Source organism: Lissotriton vulgaris, chromosome 7, assembly GCF_964263255.1.
Source record: "Lissotriton vulgaris chromosome 7, aLisVul1.2, whole genome shotgun sequence".
Taxonomy (NCBI): Eukaryota; Metazoa; Chordata; class Amphibia; order Caudata; family Salamandridae; genus Lissotriton; species Lissotriton vulgaris.
The window spans coordinates 1,389,793,821-1,389,810,413 of NC_141695.1; the positions used below are offsets into that span (position 1 = coordinate 1,389,793,821).

A 16,593-nucleotide genomic window follows, 5' to 3' on the forward strand; every position below is an offset into this window, starting at 1 on the left:
CACCATCCCCAAATCTATACTGCTGCAGTGTTGTGTTGATTTGTGGGAATCAGGACAAAGAGAAGGGCAGGGCCTATGCAAATGAAGGCCTCAGGGATGTCTGGGAGTGCCTTTTTAGCAGTATTGTTAAAGTCCACCTTGCAACCGGATTGGTCGGGTAAGCTGAAAAACACCATGCCAGATTGGGCACCAGGTCTCTAGGCGCTTGGAGGACATATTGGGTCTACATCCCTCAGTTTCTGAGGTCCAAGAAATGTTCACCCTCTACCCTAATAGAGAGGTCTTGGCCGATCGTGGCTGAGAGGGGAAGAAGGTAGCAGTGCAAGATGCTTATGGTCCTTCTCTAATAATGGACCAACTTTCTCTCTCTCCTTACCTGTGGTTCTGCCTGGCTACTGGGGCTACCAGTTGTAAGCCTGCAGCCCACAGGGAGTTGGTTTGTTCCTCTCACACATGTAAATGGGTAAGCATTCAAGTGCACACACCTGCCTACGTCCACAGACCCTCGCGCACACACACTTTTGTCAACAAGCTTTTTCGCAATTAAGAGTATCAGGGACCCATGTTGAAATACAAAAGCAGCACACCACGTGACGGCCATCACATAGAGTCCAGCAGCAAATGGGAAACGTTTAACTAGCTGTGGTCCTATTACTTGCGCTCTACCGTGGAACAACTGCTGGATGAGTCCTGCTGGAGAATATTGAACCTACAACAAGTCTGAGGTAAATAAAAATTCCACAGGAATATAATCAAACAGGGACCTACAACCCTTCCGAGCCAGATAGGAGTCGAACCTACAATCTTCTGATCCGTAGTCAGACGTGTTATCCATTGCGCCACTGGCCCTATGTAGACTTACGCATCCTTTTGTCCTTAAGTGGGCTAGAAAGTGTGTGTATGTGTGTGTGAAGGCACAAGGGAACCCATCTGACCTCCTGGAAGTCTGTTCTGTGAGGTTTTCCCAAGTTTTACAAAGGACTTTAGGAGAAGGAAGCACCTAAAAGCTAGGCGAAATGGTCCTAGATCCAAGGAAATCTTTTAGATCAGGCTCAGTTTCTTAAATAGTTTGCATTAACATAATCAGTTCCAGGTCTGTGTGGGGCTGAGCTTGAGAACTCCTTAGTAAGTAGGCGTTTACAACAATAAGGGGTTTAATATTACAACACAGGTGAACATTCAGACACATTATCATAAGCTCACCTTGTCCAGGGACCCAAGCATGCTGCCTTTCCACTCTCAGAGCCCTTCACCTAACCTACTGTGCAGCTGTTTCACCTTTAATATCACTGTTCCACAGGCAGCGTGACGTCACAATGCTCCTTGTCTGTAGCCCGACCCAGGAGCCTTTGCAAACCTGGTATAATCTACATACTTACGGTGTGTTTAGTCTTGGACCACAAATGCAGTGAAGAATAATGGATTGCTACTCTTCATACATTTTTGACCATTGGCTCAGATTTGAATGCGTACTGGCCATCTGAGCATCTCTGCCAGGCCACCCTATGTCTAGAGACTGTAGATTTAGAGAGTTTATAAACATTGTCAGTTCATCAATAAAGTGTGCTCGCTTCGGCAGCACATATACTAAAATTGGAACGATACAGAGAAGATTAGCATGGCCCCTGCGCAAGGATGACACGCAAATTCGTGAAGCGTTCCATATTTTTAACAGCTTTCAGGAGAGAAATCTTTTTTGTTTTCAAGACTAATTGAAAAAATAAAGCAGGTCCCAGTGCTGTCCCCGTAATATGTATTTTTCAATTAGTCTCTCCTCAACATTTTTAATGTATTTGCTTTGCAGTAAAGAAGGTGCGCTCTATGTTCAGCTGCATTTAGCAAGGAAGCCTGCAGGACTTCTGGGACTTTTCTTTCTCTTTTTTAGCCTCACTGTCATTATTCTTCACCACCCCCAAATCTATACTGCTGCAGTGTTGTGTTGATTTGTGGGAATCAGGACAAAGAGAAGGGCAGGGCCTATGCAAATGAAGGCCTCAGGGATGTCTGGGAGTGCCTTTTTAGCAGTATTGTTAAAGTCCACCTTGCAACCGGATTGGTCGGGTAAGCTGAAAAACACCATGCCAGATTGGGCACCAGGTCTCTAGGCGCTTGGAGGACATATTGGGTCTACATCCCTCAGTTTCTGAGGTCCAAGAAATGTTCACCCTCTACCCTAATAGAGAGGTCTTGGCCGATCGTGGCTGAGAGGGGAAGAAGGTAGCAGTGCAAGATGCTTATGGTCCTTCTCTAATAATGGACCAACTTTCTCTCTCTCCTTACCTGTGGTTCTGCCTGGCTACTGGGGCTACCAGTTGTAAGCCTGCAGCCCACAGGGAGTTGGTTTGTTCCTCTCACACATGTAAATGGGTAAGCATTCAAGTGCACACACCTGCCTACGTCCACAGACCCTCGCGCACACACACTTTTGTCAACAAGCTTTTTCGCAATTAAGAGTATCAGGGACCCATGTTGAAATACAAAAGCAGCACACCACGTGACGGCCATCACATAGAGTCCAGCAGCAAATGGGAAACGTTTAACTAGCTGTGGTCCTATTACTTGCGCTCTACCGTGGAACAACTGCTGGATGAATCCTGCTGGAGAATATTGAACCTACAACAAGTCTGAGGTAAATAAAAATTCCACAGGAATATAATCAAACAGGGACCTACAACCCTTCCGAGCCAGATAGGAGTCGAACCTACAATCTTCTGATCCGTAGTCAGACGCGTTATCCATTGCGCCACTGGCCCTATGTAGACTTACGCATCCTTTTGTCCTTAAGTGGGCTAGAAAGTGTGTGTATGTGTGTGTGAAGGCACAAGGAAACCCATCTGACCTCCTGGAAGTCTGTTCTGTGAGGTTTTCCCAAGTTTTACAAAGGACTTTAGGAGAAGGAAGCACCTAAAAGCTAGGCGAAATGGTCCTAGATCCAAGGAAATCTTTTAGATCAGGCTCAGTTTCTTAAATAGTTTGCATTAACATAATCAGTTCCAGGTCTGTGTGGGGCTGAGCTTGAGAACTCCTTAGTAAGTAGGCGTTTACAACAATAAGGGGTTTAATATTACAACACAGGTGAACATTCAGACACATTATCATAAGCTCACCTTGTCCAGGGACCCAAGCATGCTGCCTTTCCACTCTCAGAGCCCTTCACCTAACCTACTGTGCAGCTGTTTCACCTTTAATATCACTGTTCCACAGGCAGCGTGACGTCACAATGCTCCTTGTCTGTAGCCCGACCCAGGAGCCTTTGCAAACCTGGTATAATCTACATACTTACGGTGTGTTTAGTCTTGGACCACAAATGCAGTGAAGAATAATGGATTGCTACTCTTCATACATTTTTGACCATTGGCTCAGATTTGAATGCGTACTGGCCATCTGAGCATCTCTGCCAGGCCACCCTATGTCTAGAGACTGTAGATTTAGAGAGTTTATAAACATTGTCAGTTCATCAATAAAGTGTGCTCGCTTCGGCAGCACATATACTAAAATTGGAACGATACAGAGAAGATTAGCATGGCCCCTGCGCAAGGATGACACGCAAATTCGTGAAGCGTTCCATATTTTTAACAGCTTTCAGGAGAGAAATCTTTTTTGTTTTCAAGACTAATTGAAAAAATAAAGCAGGTCCCAGTGCTGTCCCCGTAATATGTATTTTTCAATTAGTCTCTCCTCAACATTTTTAATGCATTTGCTTTGCAGTAAAGAAGGTGCGCTCTATGTTCAGCTGCATTTAGCAAGGAAGCCTGCAGGACTTCTGGGACTTTTCTTTCTCTTTTTTAGCCTCACTGTCATTATTCTTCACCACCCCCAAATCTATACTGCTGCAGTGTTGTGTTGATTTGTGGGAATCAGGACAAAGAGAAGGGCAGGGCCTATGCAAATGAAGGCCTCAGGGATGTCTGGGAGTGCCTTTTTAGCAGTATTGTTAAAGTCCACCTTGCAACCGGATTGGTCGGGTAAGCTGAAAAACACCATGCCAGATTGGGCACCAGGTGTCTAGGCGCTTGGAGGACATATTGGGTCTACATCCCTCAGTTTCTGAGGTCCAAGAAATGTTCACCCTCTACCCTAATAGAGAGGTCTTGGCCGATCGTGGCTGAGAGGGGAAGAAGGTAGCAGTGCAAGATGCTTATGGTCCTTCTCTAATAATGGACCAACTTTCTCTCTCTCCTTACCTGTGGTTCTGCCTGGCTACTGGGGCTACCAGTTGTAAGCCTGCAGCCCACAGGGAGTTGGTTTGTTCCTCTCACACATGTAAATGGGTAAGCATTCAAGTGCACACACCTGCCTACGTCCACAGACCCTCGCGCACACACACTTTTGTCAACAAGCTTTTTCGCAATTAAGAGTATCAGGGACCCATGTTGAAATACAAAAGCAGCACACCACGTGACGGCCATCACATAGAGTCCAGCAGCAAATGGGAAACGTTTAACTAGCTGTGGTCCTATTACTTGCGCTCTACCGTGGAACAACTGCTGGATGAGTCCTGCTGGAGAATATTGAACCTACAACAAGTCTGAGGTAAATAAAAATTCCACAGGAATATAATCAAACAGGGACCTACAACCCTTCCGAGCCAGATAGGAGTCGAACCTACAATCTTCTGATCCGTAGTCAGACGTGTTATCCATTGCGCCACTGGCCCTATGTAGACTTACGCATCCTTTTGTCCTTAAGTGGGCTAGAAAGTGTGTGTATGTTTGTGTGAAGGCACAAGGGAACCCATCTGACCTCCTGGAAGTCTGTTCTGTGAGGTTTTCCCAAGTTTTACAAAGGACTTTAGGAGAAGGAAGCACCTAAAAGCTAGGCGAAATGGTCCTAGATCCAAGGAAATCTTTTAGATCAGGCTCAGTTTCTTAAATAGTTTGCATTAACATAATCAGTTCCAGGTCTGTGTGGGGCTGAGCTTGAGAACTCCTTAGTAAGTAGGCGTTTACAACAATAAGGGGTTTAATATTACAACACAGGTGAACATTCAGACACATTATCATAAGCTCACCTTGTCCAGGGACCCAAGCATGCTGCCTTTCCACTCTCAGAGCCCTTCACCTAACCTACTGTGCAGCTGTTTCACCTTTAATATCACTGTTCCACAGGCAGCGTGACGTCACAATGCTCCTTGTCTGTAGCCCGACCCAGGAGCCTTTGCAAACCTGGTATAATCTACATACTTACGGTGTGTTTAGTCTTGGACCACAAATGCAGTGAAGAATAATGGATTGCTACTCTTCATACATTTTTGACCATTGGCTCAGATTTGAATGCGTACTGGCCATCTGAGCATCTCTGCCAGGCCACCCTATGTCTAGAGACTGTAGATTTAGAGAGTTTATAAACATTGTCAGTTCATCAATAAAGTGTGCTCGCTTCGGCAGCACATATACTAAAATTGGAACGATACAGAGAAGATTAGCATGGCCCCTGCGCAAGGATGACACGCAAATTCGTGAAGCGTTCCATATTTTTAACAGCTTTCGGGAGAGAAATCTTTTTTGTTTTCAAGACTAATTGAAAAAATAAAGCAGGTCCCAGTGCTGTCCCCGTAATATGTATTTTTCAATTAGTCTCTCCTCAACATTTTTAATGTATTTGCTTTGCAGTAAAGAAGGTGCGCTCTATGTTCAGCTGCATTTAGCAAGGAAGCCTGCAGGACTTCTGGGACTTTTCTTTCTCTTTTTTAGCCTCACTGTCATTATTCTTCACCACCCCCAAATCTATACTGCTGCAGTGTTGTGTTGATTTGTGGGAATCAGGACAAAGAGAAGGGCAGGGCCTATGCAAATGAAGGCCTCAGGGATGTCTGGGAGTGCCTTTTTAGCAGTATTATTAAAGTCCACCTTGCAACCGGATTGGTCGGGTAAGCTGAAAAACACCATGCCAGATTGGGCACCAGGTCTCTAGGCGCTTGGAGGACATATTGGGTCTACATCCCTCAGTTTCTGAGGTCCAAGAAATGTTCACCCTCTACCCTAATAGAGAGGTCTTGGCCGATCGTGGCTGAGAGGGGAAGAAGGTAGCAGTGCAAGATGCTTATGGTCCTTCTCTAATAATGGACCAACTTTCTCTCTCTCCTTACCTGTGGTTCTGCCTGGCTACTGGGGCTACCAGTTGTAAGCCTGCAGCCCACAGGGAGTTGGTTTGTTCCTCTCACACATGTAAATGGGTAAGCATTCAAGTGCACACACCTGCCTACGTCCACAGACCCTCGCGCACACACACTTTTGTCAACAAGCTTTTTCGCAATTAAGAGTATCAGGGACCCATGTTGAAATACAAAAGCAGCACACCACGTGACGGCCATCACATAGAGTCCAGCAGCAAATGGGAAACGTTTAACTAGCTGTGGTCCTATTACTTGCGCTCTACCGTGGAACAACTGCTGGATGAATCCTGCTGGAGAATATTGAACCTACAACAAGTCTGAGGTAAATAAAAATTCCACAGGAATATAATCAAACAGGGACCTACAACCCTTCCGAGCCAGATAGGAGTCGAACCTACAATCTTCTGATCCGTAGTCAGACGCGTTATCCATTGCGCCACTGGTCCTATGTAGACTTACGCATCCTTTTGTCCTTAAGTGGGCTAGAAAGTGTGTGTATGTGTGTGTGAAGGCACAAGGAAACCCATCTGACCTCCTGGAAGTCTGTTCTGTGAGGTTTTCCCAAGTTTTACAAAGGACTTTAGGAGAAGGAAGCACCTAAAAGCTAGGCGAAATGGTCCTAGATCCAAGGAAATCTTTTAGATCAGGCTCAGTTTCTTAAATAGTTTGCATTAACATAATCAGTTCCAGGTCTGTGTGGGGCTGAGCTTGAGAACTCCTTAGTAAGTAGGTGTTTACAACAATAAGGGGTTTAATATTACAACACAGGTGAACATTCAGACACATTATCATAAGCTCACCTTGTCCAGGGACCCAAGCATGCTGCCTTTCCACTCTCAGAGCCCTTCACCTAACCTACTGTGCAGCTGTTTCACCTTTAATATCACTGTTCCACAGGCAGCGTGACGTCACAATGCTCCTTGTCTGTAGCCCGACCCAGGAGCCTTTGCAAACCTGGTATAATCTACATACTTACGGTGTGTTTAGTCTTGGACCACAAATGCAGTGAAGAATAATGGATTGCTACTCTTCATACATTTTTGACCATTGGCTCAGATTTGAATGCGTACTGGCCATCTGAGCATCTCTGCCAGGCCACCCTATGTCTAGAGACTGTAGATTTAGAGAGTTTATAAACATTGTCAGTTCATCAATAAAGTGTGCTCGCTTCGGCAGCACATATACTAAAATTGGAACGATACAGAGAAGATTAGCATGGCCCCTGCGCAAGGATGACACGCAAATTCGTGAAGCGTTCCATATTTTTAACAGCTTTCAGGAGAGAAATCTTTTTTGTTTTCAAGACTAATTGAAAAAATAAAGCAGGTCCCAGTGCTGTCCCCGTAATATGTATTTTTCAATTAGTCTCTCCTCAACATTTTTAATGTATTTGCTTTGCAGTAAAGAAGGTGCGCTCTATGTTCAGCTGCATTTAGCAAGGAAGCCTGCAGGACTTCTGGGACTTTTCTTTCTCTTTTTTAGCCTCACTGTCATTATTCTTCACCACCCCCAAATCCATACTGCTGCAGTGTTGTGTTGATTTGTGGGAATCAGGACAAAGAGAAGGGCAGGGCCTATGCAAATGAAGGCCTCAGGGATGTCTGGGAGTGCCTTTTTAGCAGTATTGTTAAAGTCCACCTTGCAACCGGATTGGTCGGGTAAGCTGAAAAACACCATGCCAGATTGGGCACCAGGTGTCTAGGCGCTTGGAGGACATATTGGGTCTACATCCCTCAGTTTCTGAGGTCCAAGAAATGTTCACCCTCTACCCTAATAGAGAGGTCTTGGCCGATCGTGGCTGAGAGGGGAAGAAGGTAGCAGTGCAAGATGCTTATGGTCCTTCTCTAATAATGGACCAACTTTCTCTCTCTCCTTACCTGTGGTTCTGCCTGGCTACTGGGGCTACCAGTTGTAAGCCTGCAGCCCACAGGGAGTTGGTTTGTTCCTCTCACACATGTAAATGGGTAAGCATTCAAGTGCACACACCTGCCTACGTCCACAGACCCTCGCGCACACACACTTTTGTCAACAAGCTTTTTCGCAATTAAGAGTATCAGGGACCCATGTTGAAATACAAAAGCAGCACACCACGTGACGGCCATCACATAGAGTCCAGCAGCAAATGGGAAACGTTTAACTAGCTGTGGTCCTATTACTTGCGCTCTACCGTGGAACAACTGCTGGATGAGTCCTGCTGGAGAATATTGAACCTACAACAAGTCTGAGGTAAATAAAAATTCCACAGGAATATAATCAAACAGGGACCTACAACCCTTCCAAGCCAGATAGGAGTCGAACCTACAATCTTCTGATCCGTAGTCAGACGCGTTATCCATTGCGCCACTGGCCCTATGTAGACTTACGCATCCTTTTGTCCTTAAGTGGGCTAGAAAGTGTGTGTATGTGTGTGTGAAGGCACAAGGGAACCCATCTGACCTCCTGGAAGTCTGTTCTGTGAGGTTTTCCCAAGTTTTACAAAGGACTTTAGGAGAAGGAAGCACCTAAAAGCTAGGCGAAATGGTCCTAGATCCAAGGAAATCTTTTAGATCAGGCTCAGTTTCTTAAATAGTTTGCATTAACATAATCAGTTCCAGGTCTGTGTGGGGCTGAGCTTGAGAACTCCTTAGTAAGTAGGCGTTTACAACAATAAGGGGTTTAATATTACAACACAGGTGAACATTCAGACACATTATCATAAGCTCACCTTGTCCAGGGACCCAAGCATGCTGCCTTTCCACTCTCAGAGCCCTTCACCTAACCTACTGTGCAGCTGTTTCACCTTTAATATCACTGTTCCACAGGCAGCGTGACGTCACAATGCTCCTTGTCTGTAGCCCGACCCAGGAGCCTTTGCAAACCTGGTATAATCTACATACTTACGGTGTGTTTAGTCTTGGACCACAAATGCAGTGAAGAATAATGGATTGCTACTCTTCATACATTTTTGACCATTGGCTCAGATTTGAATGCGTACTGGCCATCTGAGCATCTCTGCCAGGCCACCCTATGTCTAGAGACTGTAGATTTAGAGAGTTTATAAACATTGTCAGTTCATCAATAAAGTGTGCTCGCTTCGGCAGCACATATACTAAAATTGGAACGATACAGAGAAGATTAGCATGGCCCCTGCGCAAGGATGACACGCAAATTCGTGAAGCGTTCCATATTTTTAACAGCTTTCAGGAGAGAAATCTTTTTTGTTTTCAAGACTAATTGAAAAAATAAAGCAGGTCCCAGTGCTGTCCCCGTAATATGTATTTTTCAATTAGTCTCTCCTCAACATTTTTAATGTATTTGCTTTGCAGTAAAGAAGGTGCGCTCTATGTTCAGCTGCATTTAGCAAGGAAGCCTGCAGGACTTCTGGGACTTTTCTTTCTCTTTTTTAGCCTCACTGTCATTATTCTTCACCACCCCCAAATCTATACTGCTGCAGTGTTGTGTTGATTTGTGGGAATCAGGACAAAGAGAAGGGCAGGGCCTATGCAAATGAAGGCCTCAGGGATGTCTGGGAGTGCCTTTTTAGCAGTATTGTTAAAGTCCACCTTGCAACCGGATTGGTCGGGTAAGCTGAAAAACACCATGCCAGATTGGGCACCAGGTCTCTAGGCGCTTGGAGGACATATTGGGTCTACATCCCTCAGTTTCTGAGGTCCAAGAAATGTTCACCCTCTACCCTAATAGAGAGGTCTTGGCCGATCGTGGCTGAGAGGGGAAGAAGGTAGCAGTGCAAGATGCTTATGGTCCTTCTCTAATAATGGACCAACTTTCTCTCTCTCCTTACCTGTGGTTCTGCCTGGCTACTGGGGCTACCAGTTGTAAGCCTGCAGCCCACAGGGAGTTGGTTTGTTCCTCTCACACATGTAAATGGGTAAGCATTCAAGTGCACACACCTGCCTACGTCCACAGACCCTCGCGCACACACACTTTTGTCAACAAGCTTTTTCGCAATTAAGAGTATCAGGGACCCATGTTGAAATACAAAAGCAGCACACCACGTGACGGCCATCACATAGAGTCCAGCAGCAAATGGGAAACGTTTAACTAGCTGTGGTCCTATTACTTGCGCTCTACCGTGGAACAACTGCTGGATGAATCCTGCTGGAGAATATTGAACCTACAACAAGTCTGAGGTAAATAAAAATTCCACAGGAATATAATCAAACAGGGACCTACAACCCTTCCGAGCCAGATAGGAGTCGAACCTACAATCTTCTGATCCGTAGCCAGACGCGTTATCCATTGCGCCACTGGCCCTATGTAGACTTACGCATCCTTTTGTCCTTAAGTGGGCTAGAAAGTGTGTGTATGTGTGTGTGAAGGCACAAGGAAACCCATCTGACCTCCTGGAAGTCTGTTCTGTGAGGTTTTCCCAAGTTTTACAAAGGACTTTAGGAGAAGGAAGCACCTAAAAGCTAGGCGAAATGGTCCTAGATCCAAGGAAATCTTTTAGATCAGGCTCAGTTTCTTAAATAGTTTGCATTAACATAATCAGTTCCAGGTCTGTGTGGGGCTGAGCTTGAGAACTCCTTAGTAAGTAGGCGTTTACAACAATAAGGGGTTTAATATTACAACACAGGTGAACATTCAGACACATTATCATAAGCTCACCTTGTCCAGGGACCCAAGCATGCTGCCTTTCCACTCTCAGAGCCCTTCACCTAACCTACTGTGCAGCTGTTTCACCTTTAATATCACTGTTCCACAGGCAGCGTGACGTCACAATGCTCCTTGTCTGTAGCCCGACCCAGGAGCCTTTGCAAACCTGGTATAATCTACATACTTACGGTGTGTTTAGTCTTGGACCACAAATGCAGTGAAGAATAATGGATTGCTACTCTTCATACATTTTTGACCATTGGCTCAGATTTGAATGCGTACTGGCCATCTGAGCATCTCTGCCAGGCCACCCTATGTCTAGAGACTGTAGATTTAGAGAGTTTATAAACATTGTCAGTTCATCAATAAAGTGTGCTCGCTTCGGCAGCACATATACTAAAATTGGAACGATACAGAGAAGATTAGCATGGCCCCTGCGCAAGGATGACACGCAAATTCGTGAAGCGTTCCATATTTTTAACAGCTTTCAGGAGAGAAATCTTTTTTGTTTTCAAGACTAATTGAAAAAATAAAGCAGGTCCCAGTGCTGTCCCCGTAATATGTATTTTTCAATTAGTCTCTCCTCAACATTTTTAATGTATTTGCTTTGCAGTAAAGAAGGTGCGCTCTATGTTCAGCTGCATTTAGCAAGGAAGCCTGCAGGACTTCTGGGACTTTTCTTTCTCTTTTTTAGCCTCACTGTCATTATTCTTCACCACCCCCAAATCTATACTGCTGCAGTGTTGTGTTGATTTGTGGGAATCAGGACAAAGAGAAGGGCAGGGCCTATGCAAATGAAGGCCTCAGGGATGTCTGGGAGTGCCTTTTTAGCAGTATTGTTAAAGTCCACCTTGCAACCGGATTGGTCGGGTAAGCTGAAAAACACCATGCCAGATTGGGCACCAGGTGTCTAGGCGCTTGGAGGACATATTGGGTCTACATCCCTCAGTTTCTGAGGTCCAAGAAATGTTCACCCTCTACCCTAATAGAGAGGTCTTGGCCGATCGTGGCTGAGAGGGGAAGAAGGTAGCAGTGCAAGATGCTTATGGTCCTTCTCTAATAATGGACCAACTTTCTCTCTCTCCTTACCTGTGGTTCTGCCTGGCTACTGGGGCTACCAGTTGTAAGCCTGCAGCCCACAGGGAGTTGGTTTGTTCCTCTCACACATGTAAATGGGTAAGCATTCAAGTGCACACACCTGCCTACGTCCACAGACCCTCGCGCACACACACTTTTGTCAACAAGCTTTTTCGCAATTAAGAGTATCAGGGACCCATGTTGAAATACAAAAGCAGCACACCACGTGACGGCCATCACATAGAGTCCAGCAGCAAATGGGAAACGTTTAACTAGCTGTGGTCCTATTACTTGCGCTCTACCGTGGAACAACTGCTGGATGAGTCCTGCTGGAGAATATTGAACCTACAACAAGTCTGAGGTAAATAAAAATTCCACAGGAATATAATCAAACAGGGACCTACAACCCTTCCGAGCCAGATAGGAGTCGAACCTACAATCTTCTGATCCGTAGTCAGACGCGTTATCCATTGCGCCACTGGCCCTATGTAGACTTACGCATCCTTTTGTCCTTAAGTGGGCTAGAAAGTGTGTGTATGTGTGTGTGAAGGCACAAGGAAACCCATCTGACCTCCTGGAAGTCTGTTCTGTGAGGTTTTCCCAAGTTTTACAAAGGACTTTAGGAGAAGGAAGCACCTAAAAGCTAGGCGAAATGGTCCTAGATCCAAGGAAATCTTTTAGATCAGGCTCAGTTTCTTAAATAGTTTGCATTAACATAATCAGTTCCAGGTCTGTGTGGGGCTGAGCTTGAGAACTCCTTAGTAAGTAGGCGTTTACAACAATAAGGGGTTTAATATTACAACACAGGTGAACATTCAGACACATTATCATAAGCTCACCTTGTCCAGGGACCCAAGCATGCTGCCTTTCCACTCTCAGAGCCCTTCACCTAACCTACTGTGCAGCTGTTTCACCTTTAATATCACTGTTCCACAGGCAGCGTGACGTCACAATGCTCCTTGTCTGTAGCCCGACCCAGGAGCCTTTGCAAACCTGGTATAATCTACATACTTACGGTGTGTTTAGTCTTGGACCACAAATGCAGTGAAGAATAATGGATTGCTACTCTTCATACATTTTTGACCATTGGCTCAGATTTGAATGCGTACTGGCCATCTGAGCATCTCTGCCAGGCCACCCTATGTCTAGAGACTGTAGATTTAGAGAGTTTATAAACATTGTCAGTTCATCAATAAAGTGTGCTCGCTTCGGCAGCACATATACTAAAATTGGAACGATACAGAGAAGATTAGCATGGCCCCTGCGCAAGGATGACACGCAAATTCGTGAAGCGTTCCATATTTTTAACAGCTTTCAGGAGAGAAATCTTTTTTGTTTTCAAGACTAATTGAAAAAATAAAGCAGGTCCCAGTGCTGTCCCCGTAATATGTATTTTTCAATTAGTCTCTCCTCAACATTTTTAATGTATTTGCTTTGCAGTAAAGAAGGTGCGCTCTATGTTCAGCTGCATTTAGCAAGGAAGCCTGCAGGACTTCTGGGACTTTTCTTTCTCTTTTTTAGCCTCACTGTCATTATTCTTCACCACCCCCAAATCTATACTGCTGCAGTGTTGTGTTGATTTGTGGGAATCAGGACAAAGAGAAGGGCAGGGCCTATGCAAATGAAGGCCTCAGGGATGTCTGGGAGTGCCTTTTTAGCAGTATTGTTAAAGTCCACCTTGCAACCGGATTGGTCGGGTAAGCTGAAAAACACCATGCCAGATTGGGCACCAGGTCTCTAGGCGCTTGGAGGACATATTGGGTCTACATCCCTCAGTTTCTGAGGTCCAAGAAATGTTCACCCTCTACCCTAATAGAGAGGTCTTGGCCGATCGTGGCTGAGAGGGGAAGAAGGTAGCAGTGCAAGATGCTTATGGTCCTTCTCTAATAATGGACCAACTTTCTCTCTCTCCTTACCTGTGGTTCTGCCTGGCTACTGGGGCTACCAGTTGTAAGCCTGCAGCCCACAGGGAGTTGGTTTGTTCCTCTCACACATGTAAATGGGTAAGCATTCAAGTGCACACACCTGCCTACGTCCACAGACCCTCGCGCACACACACTTTTGTCAACAAGCTTTTTCGCAATTAAGAGTATCAGGGACCCATGTTGAAATACAAAAGCAGCACACCACGTGACGGCCATCACATAGAGTCCAGCAGCAAATGGGAAACGTTTAACTAGCTGTGGTCCTATTACTTGCGCTCTACCGTGGAACAACTGCTGGATGAGTCCTGCTGGAGAATATTGAACCTACAACAAGTCTGAGGTAAATAAAAATTCCACAGGAATATAATCAAACAGGGACCTACAACCCTTCCGAGCCAGATAGGAGTCGAACCTACAATCTTCTGATCCGTAGTCAGACGTGTTATCCATTGCGCCACTGGCCCTATGTAGACTTACGCATCCTTTTGTCCTTAAGTGGGCTAGAAAGTGTGTGTATGTGTGTGTGAAGGCACAAGGGAACCCATCTGACCTCCTGGAAGTCTGTTCTGCGAGGTTTTCCCAAGTTTTACAAAGGACTTTAGGAGAAGGAAGCACCTAAAAGCTAGGCGAAATGGTCCTAGATCCAAGGAAATCTTTTAGATCAGGCTCAGTTTCTTAAATAGTTTGCATTAACATAATCAGTTCCAGGTCTGTGTGGGGCTGAGCTTGAGAACTCCTTAGTAAGTAGGCGTTTACAACAATAAGGGGTTTAATATTACAACACAGGTGAACATTCAGACACATTATCATAAGCTCACCTTGTCCAGGGACCCAAGCATGCTGCCTTTCCACTCTCAGAGCCCTTCACCTAACCTACTGTGCAGCTGTTTCACCTTTAATATCACTGTTCCACAGGCAGCGTGACGTCACAATGCTCCTTGTCTGTAGCCCGACCCAGGAGCCTTTGCAAACCTGGTATAATCTACATACTTACGGTGTGTTTAGTCTTGGACCACAAATGCAGTGAAGAATAATGGATTGCTACTCTTCATACATTTTTGACCATTGGCTCAGATTTGAATGCGTACTGGCCATCTGAGCATCTCTGCCAGGCCACCCTATGTCTAGAGACTGTAGATTTAGAGAGTTTATAAACATTGTCAGTTCATCAATAAAGTGTGCTCGCTTCGGCAGCACATATACTAAAATTGGAACGATACAGAGAAGATTAGCATGGCCCCTGCGCAAGGATGACACGCAAATTCGTGAAGCGTTCCATATTTTTAACAGCTTTCAGGAGAGAAATCTTTTTTGTTTTCAAGACTAATTGAAAAAATAAAGCAGGTCCCAGTGCTGTCCCCGTAATATGTATTTTTCAATTAGTCTCTCCTCAACATTTTTAATGTATTTGCTTTGCAGTAAAGAAGGTGCGCTCTATGTTCAGCTGCATTTAGCAAGGAAGCCTGCAGGACTTCTGGGACTTTTCTTTCTCTTTTTTAGCCTCACTGTCATTATTCTTCACCACCCCCAAATCTATACTGCTGCAGTGTTGTGTTGATTTGTGGGAATCAGGACAAAGAGAAGGGCAGGGCCTATGCAAATGAAGGCCTCAGGGATGTCTGGGAGTGCCTTTTTAGCAGTATTGTTAAAGTCCACCTTGCAACCGGATTGGTCGGGTAAGCTGAAAAACACCATGCCAGATTGGGCACCAGGTCTCTAGGCGCTTGGAGGACATATTGGGTCTACATCCCTCAGTTTCTGAGGTCCAAGAAATGTTCACCCTCTACCCTAATAGAGAGGTCTTGGCCGATCGTGGCTGAGAGGGGAAGAAGGTAGCAGTGCAAGATGCTTATGGTCCTTCTCTAATAATGGACCAACTTTCTCTCTCTCCTTACCTGTGGTTCTGCCTGGCTACTGGGGCTACCAGTTGTAAGCCTGCAGCCCACAGGGAGTTGGTTTGTTCCTCTCACACATGTAAATGGGTAAGCATTCAAGTGCACACACCTGCCTACGTCCACAGACCCTCGCGCACACACACTTTTGTCAACAAGCTTTTTCGCAATTAAGAGTATCAGGGACCCATGTTGAAATACAAAAGCAGCACACCACGTGACGGCCATCACATAGAGTCCAGCAGCAAATGGGAAACGTTTAACTAGCTGTGGTCCTATTACTTGCGCTCTACCGTGGAACAACTGCTGGATGAATCCTGCTGGAGAATATTGAACCTACAACAAGTCTGAGGTAAATAAAAATTCCACAGGAATATAATCAAACAGGGACCTACAACCCTTCCGAGCCAGATAGGAGTCGAACCTACAATCTTCTGATCCGTAGTCAGACGCGTTATCCATTGCGCCACTGGCCCTATGTAGACTTACGCATCCTTTTGTCCTTAAGTGGGCTAGAAAGTGTGTGTATGTGTGTGTGAAGGCACAAGGAAACCCATCTGACCTCCTGGAAGTCTGTTCTGTGAGGTTTTCCCAAGTTTTACAAAGGACTTTAGGAGAAGGAAGCACCTAAAAGCTAGACGAAATGGTCCTAGATCCAAGGAAATCTTTTAGATCAGGCTCAGTTTCTTAAATAGTTTGCATTAACATAATCAGTTCCAGGTCTGTGTGGGGCTGAGCTTGAGAACTCCTTAGTAAGTAGGCGTTTACAACAATAAGGGGTTTAATATTACAACACAGGTGAACATTCAGACACATTATCATAAGCTCACCTTGTCCAGGGACCCAAGCATGCTGCCTTTCCACTCTCAGAGCCCTTCACCTAACCTACTGTGCAGCTGTTTCACCTTTAATATCACTGTTCCACAGGCAGCGTGACGTCACAATGCTCCTTGTCTGTAGCCCGACCCAGGAGCCTTTGCAAACCTGG

The 16,593-nt window shown here is 45.3% G+C and overlaps 11 non-coding genes across 11 annotated transcripts; 8 read left to right on the top strand and 3 right to left on the bottom strand.

Moving 5' to 3' along the window:
- Window positions 1–1,563: 1,563 nt before the first annotated feature.
- On the top strand, window positions 1,564–1,670 carry LOC147704443 (U6 spliceosomal RNA). Its single transcript, XR_015298964.1, has one exon. It is a non-coding gene; the product is annotated as a U6 spliceosomal RNA (small nuclear RNA).
- A 1,010-nt stretch (window positions 1,671–2,680) lies between these two features.
- Window positions 2,681–2,753, bottom strand: TRNAR-ACG (transfer RNA arginine (anticodon ACG)). The gene has a single exon. It is a non-coding gene; the product is annotated as a tRNA-Arg (tRNA).
- A 714-nt stretch (window positions 2,754–3,467) lies between these two features.
- On the top strand, window positions 3,468–3,574 carry LOC147704445 (U6 spliceosomal RNA). Its single transcript, XR_015298965.1, has one exon. It is a non-coding gene; the product is annotated as a U6 spliceosomal RNA (small nuclear RNA).
- A 1,797-nt stretch (window positions 3,575–5,371) lies between these two features.
- Window positions 5,372–5,478, top strand: LOC147704446 (U6 spliceosomal RNA). The gene has a single exon (XR_015298966.1). It is a non-coding gene; the product is annotated as a U6 spliceosomal RNA (small nuclear RNA).
- A 1,797-nt stretch (window positions 5,479–7,275) lies between these two features.
- LOC147704447 (U6 spliceosomal RNA) lies at window positions 7,276–7,382 on the top strand. Its single transcript, XR_015298967.1, has one exon. It is a non-coding gene; the product is annotated as a U6 spliceosomal RNA (small nuclear RNA).
- Window positions 7,383–9,179: 1,797 nt separating this feature from the next.
- Window positions 9,180–9,286, top strand: LOC147704448 (U6 spliceosomal RNA). Its single transcript, XR_015298968.1, has one exon. It is a non-coding gene; the product is annotated as a U6 spliceosomal RNA (small nuclear RNA).
- Window positions 9,287–11,083: 1,797 nt separating this feature from the next.
- LOC147704449 (U6 spliceosomal RNA) lies at window positions 11,084–11,190 on the top strand. Its single transcript, XR_015298969.1, has one exon. It is a non-coding gene; the product is annotated as a U6 spliceosomal RNA (small nuclear RNA).
- Window positions 11,191–12,200: 1,010 nt separating this feature from the next.
- On the bottom strand, window positions 12,201–12,273 carry TRNAR-ACG (transfer RNA arginine (anticodon ACG)). The gene has a single exon. It is a non-coding gene; the product is annotated as a tRNA-Arg (tRNA).
- Window positions 12,274–12,987: 714 nt separating this feature from the next.
- LOC147704451 (U6 spliceosomal RNA) lies at window positions 12,988–13,094 on the top strand. The gene has a single exon (XR_015298970.1). It is a non-coding gene; the product is annotated as a U6 spliceosomal RNA (small nuclear RNA).
- A 1,797-nt stretch (window positions 13,095–14,891) lies between these two features.
- Window positions 14,892–14,998, top strand: LOC147704452 (U6 spliceosomal RNA). Its single transcript, XR_015298971.1, has one exon. It is a non-coding gene; the product is annotated as a U6 spliceosomal RNA (small nuclear RNA).
- Window positions 14,999–16,008: 1,010 nt separating this feature from the next.
- TRNAR-ACG (transfer RNA arginine (anticodon ACG)) lies at window positions 16,009–16,081 on the bottom strand. Its single transcript has one exon. It is a non-coding gene; the product is annotated as a tRNA-Arg (tRNA).
- Between the last annotated feature and the right edge of the window lie 512 nt (window positions 16,082–16,593).